At 47.0% G+C, this 22,246-nt stretch overlaps 1 protein-coding gene across 1 annotated transcript in view; it reads left to right on the top strand.

The window, feature by feature from the left end:
* Positions 1-1,055: 1,055 nt before the first annotated feature.
* nAChRalpha1 (nicotinic acetylcholine receptor alpha1) overlaps positions 1,056-22,246 on the top strand; it is a 117,096-nt gene continuing 95,905 nt past the window's right edge. Inside the window, exon 1 of the mRNA XM_031919295.2 lies at positions 1,056-1,682. The gene's annotated coding sequence lies outside the window, so the exon portion shown is untranslated. The remainder of the gene's footprint in view (positions 1,683-22,246) is intronic.

The following is a 22,246-nucleotide window of genomic DNA, read 5'->3' as shown; positions in this document are numbered from 1 at the left end:
GCGTCGAAGGGATACGAGAAGGAGCAGGAGGCGGAGGAGGAGGAGGAGGAGGAGGAGGAGGAGGAGGAGGAGGTGGTGGAAGAGGAGGAAGAGGAGGGAGAGGAGGAGGCGGAGAAGGAGGAGGTGGAGGAGGAGGAGGCAGAAGTCCGCAGTCGTCGAGCTGGCGGCTGGCAGGAGCCGCTAGATCCCGCCGGTTATGGCAAGTTGGATCGCGCTGTCGGATTTCTGCCGGAGAACCATGACGAACGCGTCGTCGTCTAAAAGAACGAACAGGTTACGAGCGAACGGCACGAGCGTGATCAAAACGACGATCTCGACGAGGAACGGTATCCCGTTGACGACTACGACGAGGAGGACAACGACAACAACGACGACGACGACGACGACGACGACGACGACGACGACGACGACGACGACTACGACTATTACGACGACAACAACGACGAGGACGACGACGACGACGACGACGACGGCGACGACGACGACGACGACGACGACGACGACGACGACGATTTCGACGACGACAACGACGATAACGACGATTACGACGACGACGACGATTACGACGACGACTGCGACGAGGAACGCGGCATCAATAGTAGTAGTAGTAGTAGTAGTAGTAGTAGCAACAGCAGCAGCAGCATCGCAGAGGAAAAGTTCGAGTTTGAGAAAGATGTCGAGCCAGATGTTTGGAAAAGCAACGTTCGTGTTCAACGGCACGTCGATCGTAACGATGATAACGATGATGATGATGATGATGATGATGATGATGATGATAATGATGATGATTACGATGATTCTGTCCCGTATGCTCACGCTGTCGTTAGCCGTGGTGGACAAGGGTGTCGCAGCAACCGGCTCGTACGGTCTCGGGTCATCGAAGGCCTGGTAGCGCGTAGGTAACGCGTGTCGTACGGTGTTTTGTTTACTCGTTGGTACCAGTCTTGGTGGTGCTGGTAGTGGTGGTGGTCGTGGTGTTGGTCGTGGTGGTGGTCGTGGTGGTGGTGGTGGTGGTGGTGGTGGTGGTGGTGGTGGTGTGTTGTTGTTGTTGTTGTTGTTGTTGTTGTTGTGCCGTCCGGATCTCTTCTCGGGGCTATCGTCTCACTCGTATCTATCGATACGCGGTATCGGTAGTGGTGCGTGGCCCCTGTTCTCCGGTGGGTGTTGGTGTGTCGGTGCGCCGTCCCTACCCACTCTACCGATCCTACCTACCTGGTTGCGACGTGGCGGCCGGCCGCCGGTTCCTCGTCTCGATAGCCGCGTACCCGCACTGCGGCCGACTCTCGGCTAGATACGAGGGCCGGTATTCGCGCGCGTCTCGGTGACAGTCCTCCCGGTGATTGGCCACGAGCACGACCGCGACGAGGACCGCGACCGCGACGGTTACGCGTCCGGTTTCACGCGCGAGACAAGCTTACGACGACGACGACGACAGTGACGGCGGCGGCGGCCACGGCACCGGCGACAGCACCCGCTACGGCCACGACGTCGGGTACGTGGGGGATATGTGCGGGTGCGCCACGTCCACGCGACGAGGACTGGGGACTGCTGCGGGTGAATCGGCACGGCGCACCAAGTCCTCGTGCTCCCTACACAGCAAGCCCGGGATACGGTAGCTCGTCCTTCGCCGTTACTCCTCATCGACGCCCGCGGGCAATGTGCCCACCCGCCGGCAGAGCAACGTGAGTCCGTCTATCTTTTATTCTCCTCCGCTTTATTTATTTTTTTCTTTTCCGCCCGAACGTTTATTTCGTCGTTATTTCGAATCGATTCGATTATTAATATCCCATATTATTATTGCGCATACATTACATCGCGATATTTCCAATTTCTTATCGTTTCTTTCGTTCTACCTGTAAACGTGTACAATCGTATACGTCGCGCGTTCCACGTATCCGAATTCTTGGAATTCGTAGCGACACGCCAATTATGTTATGTTATGTTTACGACGTATTTCGTATTTCGGACAAAGAAAATTTCCTCGTCTGTTTATATTATGTGTATACATATACGGATACGTACGCGCGATCGTTTCTCATTTCGATCGTGTCGTTGAACCCGCGTACACGCGTATGCTGAAACTGCGCCATGGTTATTTCTATAACGCGACAATAGTGAAACGCCATTGGTATTTCATTTATGTAAATAAGCGACAGTTCTGCACACCGGAAATTTCGCGACAATTCTACGAGCGAGAGATGTTGCGCGTGTGAATTAATTTAATTAGTCCGTCGATGCGAATAATTTTAAGGGCGTTGTCATCGTCACGTGTCCACCCTCGTGAGTGAAACAAGAGCGATATAATTAAATTCTTCTCTCTCGGCTTCGATCAGGTGAAACTTTAAAAACGTAACCTTTCTCGTTTCACGGACAAATAATCGCGTTCTCCCTCCCCTCTCTCTTTCTCTCTTTCTCTCTCTCTTCTCTCTCTCCCTCTCTCCCTTCCCCTCCCTCGTTCGAGGACGATCTCTTTTTCAAAGTATATCGATCCGTTCGCTTTTGTAACGCGAATCTTAAAATGGAAAATCGAACTTTGTGGGAAATCAGGATCAAAGCGAAATATTTAAAATCGACATGTAAGTTAAACGCGTTTCCTACTCTTTCTTATTTGTTTTGTTTTTTTTTTCAATTAAACTTTCTCGTTCGCAGTTCCTCGACTCGATCGATCGAATAGGATCTCGTCCCTCTTCGAAAAAGGAATCAATCAAGAAAGAAAACGAATCGAGAAAAGGAATCGATCGACGTCTAGAAATCCTGGTTAAATACAAAGTAGAAGTGTTTTTTTTTTTTTTTTTCCCCCTTATTTGGATCGCGTCTTTGCTCGAGACGACGAATAAATTCCTTCCATCCCCCCTCCTCCGCCCGAACTTTTAGGAAAACCAACCGAAAGCTTCTATGGAATCGCGCGAAAACGTGGGAGTGCTTTCAAGGATGTCGTGGTAGGTCTTGGGCGTAGTCCTCTAGTTTCTCTCTCTCTCCCCCCCTCTCTCTCTCTCTCTCTCCCTCCTTCTTCCTCTTTTTCTCCTATCAATCCGTTCCTCCTCTCTCTCTCTCTCTCTCTCTCTCACTCCCTTATCCTTTTTTCCCCACTCGATACCATTTCCCTTCGATATTTCATTGATACTTTGCGCTTCGAAATGGAACCGTGGTGGAAAATTTTAAGTGAAAAATCATCGTTTCCACTTTTCCGTTGCGGTTCCATTATCTATTCCCTCCCCTCCCCTCCCCTCCTCCCCCGTCGCAATGTTGCACGATGGAAACGGCGCGAGTTCACACGGGACCGTGTATATTTATACACGTATACATAGTGCGTAGTAGTTTTCGAAACGTACGAATCCATTACGATTAAAATTTACGCTCGCTTTTGCCGATAATATTTACGCGTGACGCGAATTCACGTTCCCCGATCTCTATTTTTCACCGATCGTTCGACACCGTCCCCTCCTCCCCTCCCCTCCCTTCCCCTCCTCCGTGCCAAAAATCGTAAATCCATTGTCAAACTCTTTTCTACTCTTGATAGAAGCGCGATCGCGTTTTAACCGTTGAATCAAACAAAACTGCCGCCATACTTGCGGCAAATACACCGTTTCAATCCCCTCGTTTCGTTCCCCGTACGTACGTATTATCGTAAGGCAACAGATTCGACGAATAACGCGCGTGTTTATCGCTCATCGATTCCATCGATCGATAACGCTCATTCTCGAATCTAATATTGGAAGTTTCGATTCGAATCATTAATTCGTATCGCAAACAAATTTCCCTTTAACCCGTTTCGTTTACAGAGACAACACGAGGGCACATCTCCGCGATCAACAGATGATATCCCATCGTTGTTTCTCTGCCAATCGACGAAATTTCTCTGCCTTATCCGCGGGTCTTCTCCATCGAATCCGTTGCGAACCTCGTTCGAACGTTTGTTTCGCCATCGATCGACCCAACCTTTCACCCGATTTCATCCTACGCGAATCTCGTGAAACGAATCCATCCTTTCCTCCCTTTCTCTCCTCCTCCCATCGTTCGAAAACGAATCACCTGCATCATCGACGTAGATTTCGCGTATAGTTGAGTATCGAATCGTTCGAATTCTATCTACACTTGGATGTCTCGCCTCGAGATCTCTTTTTTTTTTTTTTTTTTCAAAGGAACGAAAAAGGACGATTGGGCGTTTCATCGCGACCGCGTCCGCTTCCGGACAAAGGGCGAGGACACTTCCGTAGTGGCGAGCGAGCTCGTGTGTCTCGGATGGAAATGCCGAACGGTCGAAAACCTGCTGACGCGGCCCTCCCCCACTTCCGGCCCGCCCCCCCTGTCATTTTATCGCCGAATCCTTGATTAAACCACTCCTGACCCCCTCCGCCGTTCAGTTACCGCTCAATTTTCGATGAAACGTCGGAATTTTCAGTATATTTATCGTATATATCCCCGACCAAAGATATATGTATATATTCGCGTTTATCGCGTTTACGTTTCAATTTTATTTTAACCGTTTTTGACCACGCGGATCTACAGATTTATTATCCGTCCCCTATCCGTTGCTTTATATTACGTATATAATACATAACGACGACGAGAGTTACTCTCGTTTAAAATTAATTTCGATCTTTTTTATCGCGTCGATTTAAAAAAAAAAAAAGGAAAAAAAAGGTAGATATCGGACGAGGATAGTTTTTTTTTTTTTTTTTTTCCTTTTTTTTTTTGCTCGATAAAAATGCAAACTTTTTCCATCCCATCGTGGCGCGGGTTTTTCTTTTCTTTTCTTTTTTTTTTTTTTAAAGAGAAGGGAAGAAATTGTCATTAAGGAGAGGAGGGGGGGGGGAGGGGAAGGAGAGAGAGGACTGTCATCGTCGGTCAATCGTTTCTCTTAGGCGTGACGCGAGCGTGATTTATCGAGCGGGATATATTGATATTCAAATTTATGATCCAACCCACAGTCATGGCTCTGTGCAGGGACGAAATTTACATTCGAATTAACGTCTGCCCGCCTCCACCTCTGCGGTGTTGAGGTTTTCCCGTTCCCTCGTCACGTTCGCCAACGCGTTCTTCGCCAACGACATCGCGAAACTTTCTTCCTTTCTTCCGTTTGACCGGATGCCAGGTATTTCGAGGAAGAACTATCCGCTCGCGGTTCTTCATTAATTCTTCGAACTTTCCACCTCTCATTGCTCGCGAATATTAATTACGTGTAAGGATCAACGTAGGGAATCGTTCTTCTTCTTCTTGTCTCCAAAATCTTCGTAATGAAAATTCGTACGTGAAAATTATTCGTACAGCTTTTTCCCCCCTTTTCGTAATAAAGAGAGAATTGTCGTTTTCAAAAACAAAAGGGGAGAGTCTGTTCGAAATGCATCGAAATGGATATATCGTGGATGATCGTGGTCGTTGAAGGTGTTTCGTATACCGATTGATGATCGTTGAATAAAAATTAAGCCGGGATGGAACGAGTGTGTTAAGAGAGGGGAAAAAAAAAAAAAAAAAAGAGTCGATCCGTGGCCTAGTCCGGCTAATCTGTATCGAATTTACGATGATTTTCAATTGGCCTCGAATTTTCTACGATGATCCTGTTTGTTCGCGCGGATACCCGCACTCTGTAACGCCACTTTTTATCGCTTGCTCCCTGATCCGATTTTCTGTTTCACCGGATGAGCACGCGTATTATCGTATAATCCGAAACGACTACAATCTTCCGCCTCCTCTTTCCCTCCATTTCCTTCTCTCTTTGTAATTCGGTCGAAATCTTAATCGAATTTGCAATTCTATCGGAACCTTGAATTTCCAAAGTTTGCTTCGAATCGAATGAAAATTACGCCATAATTTCCATCAACAACGAATTTTCACGCTTTTCCCTGATACAAGTCAAAATTTTTGTTTTTTTTTTTTTTTTTTTTCGTTCCCTCGAGAATTAGAAATTCGATAGAAATCGAATTCGAAAGAAGTAGTTTTCACGAATGAATCGAGAATCGATCCGTTGTTATACTTTATATAAACGCGGAATTAGCGGAATCAAAAGTGCGATTAAACGCGAATATATATATATATCATATCGCGTTCGAAATTAACCAACTCTCTTTTCAAAATGTATTTAATTCTCTAAATACATCATCAGCATAAATTCTCAAATTGTTTAATCTCTTAAAATTACGAATTACCAGTCTCGATCGTTTCGCACGGATAGGTTTCTTCTTCGGAACTGGTTCTCGATCGCGCGCGATTTTATCGACGCGAAAATTAACGACGGGGAAAACGCGAGGCAGCCAATAATTAATAGTGGGAGAAGCGCACTTTTATCGGCTTTTTTTTTTTTTTTTTTCCTTTTTAATCGAGAGGGGTGAGCGATAGCTACTGGGATAGATAGGAATACACACAGGTTAAAGCGACCGAGTTGGTCGGTCACTGTGAAGTGGTGGTGTTACACCACGTAACCAAGTGGACCGCACCCACCGCACTGCTCCATTTTCTTACTCGAACGTAAATTGAGCGATAGAACGTGGATGTACTCGAGTACGCGCCACTCCAACTCCGCCCAGATATTCCAGAGATGGATTTTCGACCGACTAAGGGGGGGAGGGAGAGAGAAAAGAAGGAGAGTGCCCCTCGTTAATTTTTTCCTTTTTTTTTTCTTTTTTTTTTTTTCCATCCATCCCCCGAAACGAGGAGACAACGAACTGCTGCTCCGTTCTTCGTTCGCGCGCGGATCGATTTTGTCGCCGAGATTTTTGTCGACCGCTTTCGTGGAAAATTCCTCCCCATGACTTTATTTATTTTCTATTTTTGTTTTTTTTTTTTTTCGGAACGTTCGATTCGGCACACGGTTGTTGTCGCGTGGAGAGAGACGAGATTTTTTCCTTTCCTTCTCTTTCTTTCTCTCTTTCATCTTAGTAGCTTTCGTTGCTAATTTTCGCGGCGGATCAGGAAAGATCAGACACATGTCGAGACGACACGTGTGCGCGTAGTTTGACGCAATCGGCGAGATCGAGCTGGGCGTGGCTACCAGTGAAAATTTTAGTTTGTTCGCAAATCAAGTATAATTTATCGCGAATCCGCCTTCGTGAAACCATTTCCTTTGAACGATCGAGCATTTCTATCACGAACGCGTTTTTCAAACAAAAATTTGTATGAAAATTTAAAATTGAATCTAACCAACTCGTTTTTTATCTCATCGACAGCTCTTTACAGTTTTTCTTTCTTTTTTTTTTTTTTTTTTTTTAACTCGACTATTCGTTATAATTGAACGAATCGCAGATACGATATTAAAATAGAAATGCATCGCGCCAGGTGATGCTGATATTTCTCGTTGTTTCGAGCGTCGTAGCGCGCATCATTTCACTCGTGTTCGAAATAGCCGAGAGCAATCAAACACAGCAAGCACCGGTCGGAAGTGGATCCGGTCGGCTTTTTTTCCCCCACCCCCCCTTTTTTTTTTACATATTTTCTCGACTCTGCGTTTAACATAAAACAACAACGTCGGATTTCTCGAATTTCTCGCGCGTCCAATCAACGTTCGGCATCCCTCGGCCGATTTGATTCGAAATTTCGCGAAACGAGGGATAACGCTCGCCTCGAAATAAACCGTGAAATAAAAAAACAGAGAGAGGGAGAGAAAAGGAAAGAAAAATGAAAGGAGGGGGGGAAAAAAAAGAGTGGCGAAAACACGAGGGAAATTGCGAGCTCTTGGAGAGAACCGCCGCGAAATCATCAAATTGCTTGTTTAACGAGTCAAGTGTGTGTGCATAGCGCTTCGTTTCCTTGCCTCCTTTTATCGATCGCCTCTCGAGCGATGCACTCGAACCGATGTCTGAATGCGGATATTCAAATTCACGTTGCTCGCGCGGGATGCCAACCGGCTAAACTTTCGCATTACAGTTGGGTTTATTTTCGGAACCAACGAGTCGAAGCCAACCCCGATTACCATGTATATCCTATACATCCAATTATTTCTACTATTTTAATTTAATTATCCTCAAGCTCGTTCGCTTCGTCGATTTTCTTCTTGCTCCCCGCGAATCATTTACGGGTTCCAATCCAATTCTCCATTGTCCCGAGGGAAAGAACGGAGGGGGAGGAGAAGAATTCGCCGATATTCGCGCGAACTTTTCGTTCGTCGAACTTTCGAACAATACGGTGCGCTTCCTCGTATTCCTTCCAAATTTTCTAAAGCCTCTCGTTTCGATCCAATCTCTCGATCATTTTTCAATTTCTTCGAATGTTTATTTATTTTTTTTTTTCTTACTTCGTCCAGGAAGAGGAAAGGTGCGCGTATTCGAAAATTCGAAGATTCGAGGATCGAAGAAGACCGAAAAGCTTTGGAGAAGAGCGAAAAAAAAAAAAAAAGAAAGGAAAAAGCGGCGAGCGTGTGGGATTCTCGCGATCGATAGGGGAGGAGGGAGGGGAGAACGCAGCAGAAGGCATTGTTTACGCCGGGTAAACGATTCAATGCTGAGAAATTTGCGACGAAATTTTTTTTCTTTTTTTTTTCACCGTTCGATGGAGAAGGTTAATCCCCTCGTCGAGGAAGGGAGGAACGCTGCATTTTTCATTTTGAGGTCAGGACCGATTTAGCGAGGGACCGCGGGTTTCAAGCTGCTTTTCGAAGCGATGCTGCGAAATTGCGTGCTTTCCCCCCTCGTTGCCATTTCAAATCAACCGCGAAACGTTTGTTTTCAACCTTTTTTCTTCCCCGAACCGAATCTTCACCTATCTATCCCTCCCTTCTCCATCCATTCGTTAATTTTTCTCTATTCTTCTCACAGAGAGTCACGAATAAACGTAACTCTCTCTCTCTCTCTCTCTGATCTCAAAAAGAGGAAAATTAAAGAATTGGGGCGGAATATTTTTCACTGGACGAGTTTTTATTATTATTTAATCGCATCGCGAAGAAGAAGAAGAAAAAAATTGCAAGGAATTACGAGAGAGACGAAGTCGAAGAAGGGCGATCAAAGAATCGGGTGGATCGCCTCCCCCGCGTATCGAGGACGTTGATTTTCTCATCCGGCCGTGGCAAGTATACACAGACTGCATTTTTCATTTCGAGGCTATTGCCGGGCGCAGTCGCGAATGCAGGTTAAAGCGACCGAGTTGGCCCCTCGCTATGAAGTGGCAGTGTTGCACTCCGAGGCCAAGAGAACCCGTCCATCCACGGCACTGCTCCATTTTTCTCCCCTTTCGCCGGCCAGAGGCCACCGCCCGATACACGAGATACACCACTTTGTAATGCAAATGTTTCGCAATAATAATTTCATCCCGACACGGCTCTCACCACCGACCGTATTAAACGTCCTCCCTGTGCGCGCGCGAGCGTGCAGTTTGGGTTGAGAGAGAGAGAGGAAAAAAGAAAGAGAAAAGAAGGAGAAGGGGGAAGAGAGAAAGGACGAGCGCGTTCGTCCCGAGGAAAGCGGGGAAACGAGAAAATAAGAATTTGTGAACAGCCTGTGGCGAACCACTCCCCTGCGAACCACTCAGTCACGCTACTGACTGGTGCATAATCGTGAATGATGCACGCGCCAAAAGTAAGGTACACTCGTCCGGTGAAATTCTGCGATTGTTATTTTTTTAATGAGCTTTCTGTCCAGTGGCCAGAGCTTTGCAAACCGCGAACCTACCCTTTCGGTTATAACGGAGGATTTAAACAGTCGTCGACGGAGAGAAATCTTTCTATTCGACGATTATTCGCGCGATTTTTCTTCCCATTTTCATCGATTTCGACACGATGAACGTACGTACACGTTACGATGAAATATATAAGAAGGAGTTGCTTAAGAAGGATCGTAGGACAGCGCGTTCTTTCCTTCTATAGAAGAGAGGATATCCTTGGAGAATTTGCGTGCAAACAACGTCATCGTCCTCGTATCGCGATTTGTAATTTAAATAGAAGCTTCTCCGTGATACACTTTACATATCGCTCTGATGCATAGTTATTTTTTTTTTTTCACATGCATAAGATTTCCCCGCCATGTTAAATATGTATTAACCGTGTGGTGGAACGACTGGTTGGAATTCGTTCCGAGCAAATATTTATATAACGAAGAGAAGAAAGCACGAAGGTTAATTTTACCCGAATTCGAGGATTTCGAAAGATTCGAACGAACTTTGTTTACACGTATTATTACACGAGCCTGGAAAAATTCATTCTCCCCGCGGCGAACGAATTAATTTTAACCGAGTTCGAAGCGCGATATTTCGTTTTTTCGGGGTAATAAATTTTGAAAAATTGGTTCCCAAACAAAAAAAAGAAAAAAAAAGGGGGGGGGAGAGGAAAAGTTTCGATATTTTCAATTTATTTATCCTCGCGGAAAGTCGTCGGCTGTATACCACCTGTTACGGTTACCAACACCCCCGTATAGAGATCGATAGACAGTAAAAACGAGATATTCCCCGATTATTGTTTACCATGGAGGGATCGCGCGCGCTCCAATAAAACGGGAGCCGACCGATATTATTGGGTGTTGCGCGTAGAAAGTTGTTGCTTTATTAAAATGGGCCGACGTCCGTCCGAGTATTAACGCGAAAATATTGACAGCCCTATAAAAAGAACGTCGGATCCCATTTTTAAAACACCGAAACCGAGCCCCCGAAACGAAGCGCGGCTACGAATTGGCGAGATCGAGAGGCATTTCCCGAGCTTTGCAATTTTTCTGATCGCTTTTGTACGCCAGTGAACAGCGTTTACAGTAGTGGTCGCTCTCGTGCATCGACCTCGACTTCCCTCTGATTTCATCCCTTGTTTCCGCATTGCTGATCCCCGCGGTTAAGCAGTAAACCGTGGCCGCGTGTTTAAGCGCTTTAAAGGATCCGTTCTCTTGCGAAATGGAATACGGTTATCAACGTTGATCCAACCCTCTGTTCTTCCAACCCTTCTCCTCCTCCTTCTCCCCGTTTACTTTCGCAAATTGATAAAAATTTTTCCTCTCGATTTCGATCGAACGATTTTTCGATCGCTTTCTTCGTTGCGAGAAGTAGAGAGAGAGAGAGAGAGAGAGAGAAGAGATGCGCGTGGACAGCCTCTCGCGAGTTTCGAAAAATTCGAGGTGATTTTGAACGATGATGGAGGGGAGGAATGCCGAAAGGAATCCCTGCTAACGATTCTTTGTCCAGATTGTTATTCCGACGCCCCGGAATCGACGACGGGGTTCACTGAACTTCACCAGGAACTGTGCTCGAAGGAAATTCCGGCTGAGCGATGATAGAGGGAAGGGGATGGGGGGAAAGGGGGCGGAAAGGAGGAGAAAACGGGGGTGCAAAAAATTGTCCTCGTTAAATACGACGACCTCCATTTGTCTCGCTATAAAGAGATTTTATGGCCGCCGAGTAGAGGATTCCTCCCCTTCCTTCCGCCTTGAATTATTTTCAACGCACGATCAAAGATCGATACTGGCGGCCCCGCGTTCGAATCGACGATTCTTTTTTATTTTTAATTTTTCAATCCTTTCGGTTCTTCCCTTTCATTTTTCGTTCTTTCTTTCTTCTTCTTCTTCTTCCTCTTTTTTTGAATATATATTTTCCAATATACGAGACTCCAAATCGCGTTCAATTGACTCCAATGGCCCCACCCGGTTGATATTTCGCCGCGCACAACAAACGAAGAGAACGCTCGCGGATTCTCGCGGTTTCAATTTCCCTCCGGTAATTGCAATTTATAACAAAACCCGTGGTCTCTGATCGCGAACAAAACGCGGAATATCGCGCAGTTTTTCCTCATCGTTTTCGATGGAGGAAACGGGGGGAGGGGGGTTGGAAAGTCGAATCGATGCGTATCCGGGCAGTCTCGAAAAAAAGGAAGGAAAAAAAGGAAGAAAAAAAGAAGAAGAAGAGGTCGAGAGAGGGAAAGGGATGCGGCAAAGGGGTTGGTCGAAATGGAAGGCGGTCGAAGGAAAAGGGAATTAAGCAGCGGCCCCACAAATCCGGCGCTCCCCGCGCCAGAGGAAGAGTAAACGCGGCCGTGCGCAATAGTGCGAGGGCGAACAACCTCGTGAAAGAATTATACGAGAAATATTCGAGGATGATGGACGAGACTTTTTAATACAACCGTACGAATTCGAATTAATCGAAATATTTCTTCGTATTTCCGAAATGTTAGAGCGGACGTTGGTGTTAAAGATTTTTCGATCGAATGTATCGTCGCGTGCATATAAAATGTCCTCGAGGGTTGATGATCGAGGCCGGAAGACCGAGGAGGAACCTGTTAAAGTTTCGAGGGTCCAGTTAAAGTGCGAGGGAGCTGCTCCTATCCCATTTACCAACCGAATCTCTCTAAGTTGAAACAGTTTTTCTCTTGTTTTTTTAAGTTGCACGACTTCTCCGGAGCCATCCTTCATCTCTCTCTCTCTCTCTCTCTCTCTTGCAAAGAGGCGCTTCCTGGATAAAAATCTCGAAAGAGATTTTTTTTTACCGTATATACATACACGTATATCTTGGTGGGTGATTTGCATTAAAGCGTTTGCTGCGTTTTTATTTACATTTCGACGATCAAGTTCCAAGTTATTAGTGTCTGTCGGCCATCGTTTCACGCGCCACTGCCTTCTTAAAGGGATGGAACGTTGCGATCGACTCCATGACGATATATATTTTTTTCCTCCCCTGCTCTCCCTTTTTCTTGTTCAAAACAAGGAACGTGGCAACGCAATATTGAATCTTTTTTTCTCTTTTAAAACTTGTCCCTCTTCGGTTTATCGGATCCGATTTAAAGAATTGCATGATTTCGCGCGAGAATTTTTCGCTGCTCGTTTTCTTTTCGTGGCGTTTTTGTTTTAGTTTCGAATTACCGTGGCAAATTTTCCCAGATTTTTAAACGGCAATTTTTCAGAGAATCCGGTCGTACATTCCGCGTGCTCTCTGCTCTTTTCCAAACGCGATACGGATCCGATGATACGACGGACACGGGCGTCGTCGAATTCCCTCGTTGAATGGGCAAAAACACTCCGCCAGATTAAAAAATATGGCACCGGTCCAGCCGAACGACTACACTTTCGACTTCTTCCCTTCCATTTGGCAAGTTGGTCGCTCGTAAAAATTCGTCACGGTTCATTCGAATGGACGTCAGCTCCCGAAAATTCCCCGTCATTTTTTCCACCATCCCCTCCGTGAAATCATTTCCCCTCGATATCGATCCGTGGGGAGAACCGTCTCTTCTTTCCATAAATCGGCGCGTCGATGCCGTTAAACCGGTTTCATCATTTTTTCGTAGCTCGCCGCGAAACCTGCGCGCTTTTTCTTGGAAAATCACGCCCCCTCTCGATAAGACGCCAAACTTCCCCGATCCCGAGGGAGGAAGTCAGGTTTACTTTGTGAAATCGAACTGTTTCTTCGATTTCTTTTTTTCGCCCCCCTCATCGGTAGATTATCTTACTTTTTCTTCCGTTAAGGAAACTTTACTTTTTAAAAGAAAAAAAGAAAAGAAAACGACCCGGGGAAGAAGAATTAGAAGAAAACGTTCGTTTTTTCGCTTCGCTCTTTCCTCTCACTATTTTCAATATTTCTCCTTTTAACATCTCTTCTTTTATATATTATTTTCCATTCAGGGCAGGAATTGTTTGGCGGGCTGATCACCGCGTCTTTAGCGAGTGTCTCGCTTCCTTGGATGGGAGAAAGAAAGACGAGGCGAAGGATTTACCGCGTTCGAACTGGAATTATTCGAGGGGATAAGAAAGCGGCGGAGTCTTCCGACGAGCTATAGAGAATAGCGCTCCTCCCTCCTCTCCCCCAAAATATAATTCTCCACGATACGTTTCGTGATCCTCGGTTGTTCGTCTCGTATATCGATCTCTCGATATAACGATCGGCCAATCGAATAAAACAAATTCGAATAAACCGCGAGACACTTAACCCTCTTTCTCTTCCTCTTCTCTAATTATTTTCGAGGAAAAATTAAAGAATCCTTTAAACAATCCCTTTGCGTGACGCGTGAAAAGCAACAGTACATCCGTTTCATTCGTCTATTCCCCTTTTACTTGCACAGCGATACCGGATGAAATCCTTTTAATCTCCGGTTTCAGAAAAGGGGAGGAGGGAAGGAAAAGAGAAAAAAACACGTGTAAAATATCTCCCCCCAGTCGAATGTAGGTTTCGAACATACCTGTGTGTATTCCTCGATGGTATCGCGGGGTTTCGATTTTTCTCCCCGTTCCTTTCAAAACGAAACGAAATGAAAATGCAACCGGAAAGTCATTCCCACTTCTATCCCTCTTGCGCGCGCGCGTGTGTGCACGCGTATGCGCGCGCGTGTGTGTGTAGCACGCACGTTTTAATGGTCCCAGCATTCATATTCATTTTCCCTTTCGTTTCGAATGTATCGCGTTACATTCGGATGTCGAGCGCGCGGCGGCGCAACTCGGTTTTTCCTTTACTTTTTGATCGCGCGTACGCGCCGCGTCCTGATTTTTTTTTTCCGTTTTTTTCCTCCCCCCTTTTGTTCCCGCGGGTTTGCATTAATTTTTTTTTTTTTTCTTCTTCTTCTTCTTCGAAAAAAAAATTGTTGTCCGCTTAACGAAACGCCTGCTTTCCATACGAAAGGCGCGCGAATCCGCACGAGATCAGGATCAGTTCTTAGTAAAGAAAGGAAAAAAAATAGGTGGTTAGAAAAATATCGTGGATAGCGAAATTTGAAGCGACAAGCGTGGAATCGCGTAATTATAGTCTTCGAGTCGAAATCGAATTAAGGAAGCGGATCGTCTCTTATTTCGATCGAAAATTTTTCGGATCGAAACCGTTGTCGTACGATCGAAGTGCATTTTTCAGGGCACTTATAGCGGATGAAAGGCAGGCAAGTCGAAAGCCAAAGGAAAAATGGTTTTCTTTCGTCTTTCAAATCTTCTGTAATTCGGTTAAATATTTTTCTCCACGCTGCGCGATGATTCGAGTCCGTGCCCCATCATTTCCATCCACCTGTCGAGATAACAGATTCGTTCGAAAACTTTGCCTCGATTCTTCCCGACCGATCGAAAGATTGGATCGAAACCACCAACTGAGCAGCACAAGTAGCTTAGTACCATCGGTTAAAGTTGTATGGAGGGGGCGGGGGGGGGGGAGGGGGGGGAGGGGACGACTCGCTGACTCGAGGGTTCTCTCGTTGAAATCGGAGGGCGGGGTTCGTTTTCTTGGCGAACGGTATCCATCGGTCGGGTAAAAAGCGGTTAGCTTGGGAAATTTATCAATGAGAGCAAGCCGCGCCGCTGGGGCCTCGTAAATACTCCACCACTCGCCTCACTCGTTGGCTGAAACTCCCTGTAGGTGTGTTACCCGCCGGGATCGTTCATAATTCACCATCCGATTCGAACAAAGTTCTCCGACTGCCATGCGATTTGCTTAATACGCCATTGTCCTCCTTTTCACCTGTCCTCTCCCCCCCCCTCCCGCCTCAACCTTCCTATTTTTACATCCCCTCCCTTGCTAGAGGGGGAAAAGAATCCAATCCTCGGTTCGTCGACCGACGACGCGACATCGATTTTTAGAAATTACGAACACTCGCCAACGAACCCGGCCCAATTCGACTTGCGGCGAGTGTTAATTCGGTTCCCTCCCCCTCCCCGGTTTGGAAAACTCTTTTTATTCCGACTGTTATTTCGCCACTTTCTGGCACACTCGGTCGACTCCCGCGCTGCTCATGCTGAAAGTTGGCGCGGATCGATGCGCGCCTCGATTCGAAGAAACGGTGCGTAACCCTCGCTGCACTTTTCCCGCGAATGGATTCTTCCTTTTTTTCCTTTTTTTTTTTTTTTTTTCGATCTTTTAATACGTTTCCGCCCGCGGAAATTAATCGAGAATCATTCGAAGCGTATTACCTTCGGTGTAAAAGAGGAAAAAAAGAAAAAAGACGAGGCGAGATTAGCGAGAAAACGTTCGCCGCCCTCCCCTCCGGGCAAATGGAATAAACGGCGTTTGTTGTTCACCCGGCGTTCCCTAGATCTGGAGATATTGTTATTTACCTCGATTCATTCCCCAGGTTGGCGCGGATAACCGAGGTAAGGGTATTACCACGATGCTACAGTTAGTAGTAACTTGCAATTTAGAATTAATAGGGATGAAATCATTTGTTTCGACGACCCCCGCCCTCCCTCTTATCAACCTTCCGGGGAATACACGCGCGCTCGTGCAAATTGACGACGGTCCTCCCCCTCTCACCCGCAGAGAGGAGAAACGCTATCTCAGGAGATAGATAACGGACCGTGAAACGTGGGACGCTTTCGAGATATTTCGATAATTTATCAACATCGCGGAAACAACCGCGTTGGTTGATCGTTATCGATATCACTCTCCCTCCCTCCCTCGTCCTCCTCGCCTCTCGCCTCTCCCCCCTTCCCCCCCCCCCTCGCCGTGTCGAGAATTGACGAGCGCGTTTCCGGTTTTAATTAATCGCGATCCCCGATAAATCCAATTTTACATCGTCTGTTTAACCCTTCCTCCCTCTGCTCGGAACCACCTATCTACCTATTTCTTTTTTGATCGGGCAAGGGGGGGAGGGGAAGGGAGAACGCGTTTAAATACCGCTCTCGAATCAATCCCGTCGAAGAATTCACACCGCCTGTGCTCTTTTAACGAGCATATTCTCTCCTCCCTCCCTCGTCTTTTAATTAAATTCCTCGAATCGACGGGTCTGCGGGGAGGGAGCATCGTCTCGCTCGAGCTCGATCGCGATCTCACGCCCTCGATCGAAGCGCGATTTCGCGAGCTGCTCTTCTTCCTCTGTGGAAGAAGGAATTGGATCGGGGCCGTGCTCGATCCAGGGGGGTGGGTGGGGCCGCGCCCTCGAGGAAAGAAAGAAAATTTCCATAACGCGAGGACAACGGGGGAGGGGATGCAATAGCTGTTAGCTCGCCTCCCCCCTCCGGTAATTAATTATATCGAAACAGTGTATCTCCTCGGCGCCATCCACCATCGCCTAACTTTTACTTACTTAACCGTAACCCCTCCCCCTCCCCTCGCCTCCCTCCCTTTTATCCAAGCAGGTTGTTGGATAATTTTAATTCATGGCTGTGCTCGCGCCATTCCTGTCCCACCCCCGCAAGGAATATTAACGGCTCGCTGACAAGGGGTAGAATATTTGTAAAACTATGCATAGCCCAGGGATACTTGATGGGGACATGCCAACGTGCGGGTGGAAATATGACGAGCTTCCAGGGAAAATACCCCAGGCACCAGAAGCCGAGGTGAACTAAAAGCGCTTTAAACTGTACATACATACACGTGTATATGTATATACCCGAGGAGGATGGCTCCTGTGTATATATACGTGTATTCACACATGCACAACACATGTACAACCTGTTCCGTGAAATACCGTGAAGGCAAGAAATGCGCGATACCGAGGGCGCTCCCTTCTTCTTCTTCTTCTTCTTCTTCTCCTTCTTTTTCTCGCTATTCTAAAAGATTAAAGTATCTCGGTTAATTAATGCGGCCCCTTTCGTCGATGATTTTAAAGTGGGCGGGGGAAGGTGAACGAAAAGGAGATAAACGATGGCGATGGGATGAGATATACTCGCCACCGTCGGATATGGACGTCTTCCTCTATCCTTCGTTACGTAGATCGAGACGATGATGGTACGATCGAGTGTCTGAATGTTTAATGTCACACGTCTCGTACGTCAACGACGACGCGAAGAAAGGTTCGAGGTTTGTTAGAAAAGAAAAGTCGCAAAGAAAGGAAAGAAAAAAATAATTGGGAATAATTTTTTTTTTTGGAGCGAGTTGGAAAGAAGGGCGGCGGTGTTATCCGTAATTTAGAAACCGATTCGAAGTTTCGCTGTGGAATAGCGGCACTGATTCGACGCAGCGGCGTTTCCTCTTTAACCCCCTTGACACGTTTTCACAGTCGATTCCGAGGCAACGGCCACTCGCCGCGGAGCCTCCTAGCTTCCTACCTTTTTATCCCGGGACAAATTCTGCGGTTCTTCCCCTGGCAAGATTCTATCCTACAAAAGCTACGCTCCTCCTTTTGACAAACTTCCAATCCAATCGACAAACGAATCGATCGACCCGGGGATACTCAATGGCCCGCCTTTCGACTCTCTATTTCTCTCCTTTTCTCCTCGTACATCCTGTGTGTACGTACACACTACGTATCAACCTCTCCCTCCCTCCATCGTCTTCCAATCCAATTAACAAAAGTTTACGAGAGTAATTTTTATTCTCTCCGGTGCGATATTTTCCATCCGGATGTTTAATCTTTCCAAACGAATTTTGTATATCTTTGAAAAAACTTTGGCGATTATCGTAAAAAATTTCTCTTCCCGAGAGAAGATTTTCCTCTCGAGCCGAACGGTCGAGGTCGAAACGGGACGAGCCCGTTTGAAAAGGGGATCCTCCCGCGTCTCGAAGGGAGATCATTTCGGAAACGATAATATTTTAATAAAAGCCCGGTATAATTCGAGACCTTTGTTATCTCGAATAATAATAACCGCGAATTCGTTCTCGCTTTCGCATTCGAGCATACTTGCTCCTTCGTCGAACGATAATTCCTCTCGATAATTCCTCGTTCGGGAGAAAAATTACGAAAATTTTTTTACGTCGTGTATTTTTCCCCGGTTTTATTTTTTATTGCGAAAAAAGAGAGAGGGATAGATTCGCTCCGGTTGCAAAATCTGACCCGGTTGTTCATTTCGTCGGCGCTCCTTGCAGATTTACTGCGCGAATCACGCGGCCGCCGGAAGTGACGTTTGCACATGCACGCGCGATTTATTTTCCAACGAGAGAACGAGGCGCCCCCATCCACCGCGCCATCCGTTCCGCCCCTCGTCACGCTGAATCGACCAGCCGCGCGCTTTCAACACCGCCCTCTTCTCCGCGTCTTGATTTCTCGGCGTAAGCCTCCCTCCTCCCCCAACGTCCGCTTTGATGCTGGTCACGCGGAAGTGCAAATCTTCCCTCAACCATTTCGCGGCCGGGGAAAAGCCACCCATGAGATTTTGTTTGTCTTTCCTATATATCCCCTCCCCCGTCCTCCTTCGTTTCGACAACCCGTGGATGTTGCCTCGTTAAGCGTGTAAATAGAATAGAACAGCTTCTTCGGAGAGGGAATCTCGCGTCAAACTCGCGTCGAGAGAGTAATTTTACTTATCCTCCCCCTCCCCCCCTCCCCCTCCTATTTTATTTGGATGTAACGAGTCGAAGAAACGACGAAAGATTCGAAGGATTCGAGATCATTTAATTAGAATCGAATTGGCTCGAAGAAAAAGGAATGCGCGGAATTTCGAATTTATGATTTTTGAACTTTATGAGTCTCCATTTTCGATCATCGAAAAAAAGGAAGAAAGAATCGAGGAACACGCTCGTCACGAATCGTGGAAAACAAGGCTGCGATCGCGCGAACCATTTTGAAGCTTGGACACGGATACGTATATTCTTTCCCTTCGTCCCTCGATCGATCGGTGTTGGATAGATATCTCGCTGATAAATGTCCTTCCAAAAAAAAAAAAAAAGAAAACGTAAAGTTGACGTATCGACAAGCTGATCGAGAAGTTGGTTTTATTTCATCGATATTCACAACCGACGAAACAAAAATCGCGAATATTACTTCTTGAAAAATTGGGAGGAGGGGAATGTTACGATTGTTCGTAATAAATTCCAACGCAACAATTTTAAATGGAATGGCCGTTGGGCGTGCGATTGATTTTTCTTTTTTTTTTTTTTTTTTCTTTCTTTCTTTCTTTCTTTTCCTCGATAAATTGAATTCGTCCGTTCGAACGAGATATCGTATATATTCGTTTTCCAACGATATATTCCCCTCGTCGAATTACTCTCGCCACGAATTATTATTTCCATTTTCACCCTTTGATCTCGATCGAATCCAAGAGTAGTTCGTTTCCTCGAGTCGCCGGCCAACGCGATCAAGGTCGTCACTCGACTCCCCCTCCCCTCCCAGATCCAGATCCATCCAAGTTAATCAAGATCCCCCGGTGCGGCTACACTCGGCGATCCGGTTAATTAGACGGTGGCCAGAGGTTAACGACATGGGCGTTGCCTCTCGTGGCGGGTGTTCGGGGAGGCGAGAGGAGAAAGGCACGGGGAAAGAAAAAGTCGCGGAGAACGCATCTAAAATTCTAGAAGCTTTTTGTGCCGTGTCTATCTGGCGGAGAGAGAGAGAGAGAGAGAGAGAGAGAGTAGGAACACACAGGCTATGAGGAGGAGGAGGAGGAGGAGGAGGAGGAGAGGACTATGAAGAGGAACTACGACGACACGACGTGGACGACGCGCGAGACAAAGGGACGATGGAAAAGAAGAAGCAGAGGCATCCACCGTGTATTATTTTCCAGGATGATGATGATGAGGGCGGCTGCGCCAGCTACAAACCCGTAGCTACGCCTTTTAGGGACTGCTGCAGGCCGAGAAGAGACCAGGATGAGAGGAGGACCAGACGTACAATTAGTACCGGCTTCCTTCCCTCCCTCCCTCCCTCTCAACCTTTTCGCCGCTCTTTCGTCCGTCGACTCGATTGTCAACTCGCCGATAACAGTTGCTCGCCCCTCCCCCTCCTCCTCATCGATGAATTCTCGTTTCAAGCGAGCCGGAATTGCGCGGTGAGGGATGGGGGTGGGCAAAGGTTAAGGACTCGGGGAAGGATGGAAGAACCGGGAAGGGAAAATTAGTTCTTGCTCTTCTACGTGCAGGGGGATGGAAACGAAGGGAAGGGTAATACGGGGGATGTTGTTCGGGCGGGGTTGAAACTTGCGAAATGACTTCTGCGGCTTCTCCCCTCCCCTTCCCCGCCTTTGAGGTTTCGACGTACGAGCAGCACACGCCTTGGAAACGCAATTTCGCTTTGCTCGCCATTCCTTGGCATCGCGTCGGCCGACGACGCGATTCGCCGAGATTTCGTGGAAATAATGTTATTCGAAATGGATAAATTCGCTCGAGCGTGAAGGCGGGGCGGGGAAATCGGGGAGTGGAGAGGGAAGGAGAAGGATAATTCTTTCGAACGTTTTTTTATTCCGACGCTGCACGAAGCGTCTCTTCACGGTTGCTTGAATTTTCAAGAGCGAGGAGTCGCGGGAAGAACAGCTTTGCGGATCCTGTCTCTACCCTTATCGCGGATTCCAGGCCATTGTCCAGATCGGCCGAGCATAAACTTTCATCCTCCCTCTTCGCTTTCTCCCTTTTCTCTCCCTCCCTCTCTCTCTCTCTCTCTCGGCTTCACCGGTCGGTCGGGGAACGCATTAAGGGATTGAGGGGCGGTGAATCGGGGGAAATTAGTACGGCGAATAACTTGCAATTAGCCGGTGAAAGGTATCGTAATTGAATTATCCGCGATATAATTGAGAGATGGAACGGGGACGAAATTAATAACGAAAGATTATCGGGCTGGGATTATTATTTCGCGGTGGTGGTTTGGAAAGCGGGTGGTGGAAATTGACGCAGAGAAGGAAGCGCGGGCCTTTCCCCCGTTATTATCGTCAGGTGACCCAGTGACACGCATCGGATTCGTTTCGCCCCGCTTGAAAACTCGACACAAAAAGTGCGCCGCGAAGACGCCATTGACGCGCCGTGAAAGTTTTATCGACCGTCGTCGCCGCTCCCCCCTCCTTCTCCTCCATCCAACGTTTTCGTTTTTTCCACCGCGAATTCATACTTATCCCCTCCTCCTCCTCCTCTTGTTCGAGAGAGGAACGAATCTTATCGAATCTTTTTCTTCGTTTTTTCACATTCATTATCCATGGTTCAGGGATTAGAGGATTTCTCTTGTTCATGGATTTTTGGATGTTTCGCGAGAAGAAGAAGAAGAAGAAGAAGAAGAAGAAGAAGAAGAAGAAGACTAGGATTCTTTGGAGGCTTCTTTCTTCGAGATCGACTCGATCCCGAAAAACTAATGATTTCTAATTACGAAGCGTCGTCTGGCGTGAGTGGAGTGGCTCGAGTTTTCGGAAAGGTGGAGCGGCGACGTGACCCGATTTTCGCGAAGGCGCGTGAAAATCGCGCAAATATGACGGGGAGCAGGAGAGGGAGGGCAGGGTGCGACATTTCATCCGGCGGAGGACTTGACTTTTCGTCCTAATTTCGCATTAATCGATTTCGACTCGCGTACGTTGCATGCACGCGTCGACTGCAGAGAGTTTAAAACGTATAAAACGTACCGGGACGTACGTGTTCCCCTCCCCCCCTGCCCCCCCTCTCTCTCTTCCCTTTCGTTCCTTCTTTCTTCCCGCCGTCCTTTTTTCCCTTTTCCACACTTCTCGAATCGTTGTAAATCGAAGTCGGTTGCGACAGCTGCGGCTAACGGTCCGACCGTTTTATCTCTTCTTCTAATGAAACTCGATTCCTCGATGGC

Source organism: Apis florea, unplaced genomic scaffold, assembly GCF_048593485.1.
Source record: "Apis florea isolate Af1SG1 unplaced genomic scaffold, ASM4859348v1 contig_1615_pilon, whole genome shotgun sequence".
NCBI classification, from domain to species: domain Eukaryota; kingdom Metazoa; phylum Arthropoda; class Insecta; order Hymenoptera; family Apidae; genus Apis; species Apis florea.
This window is presented reverse-complemented; position numbering and strand designations above follow the sequence as displayed.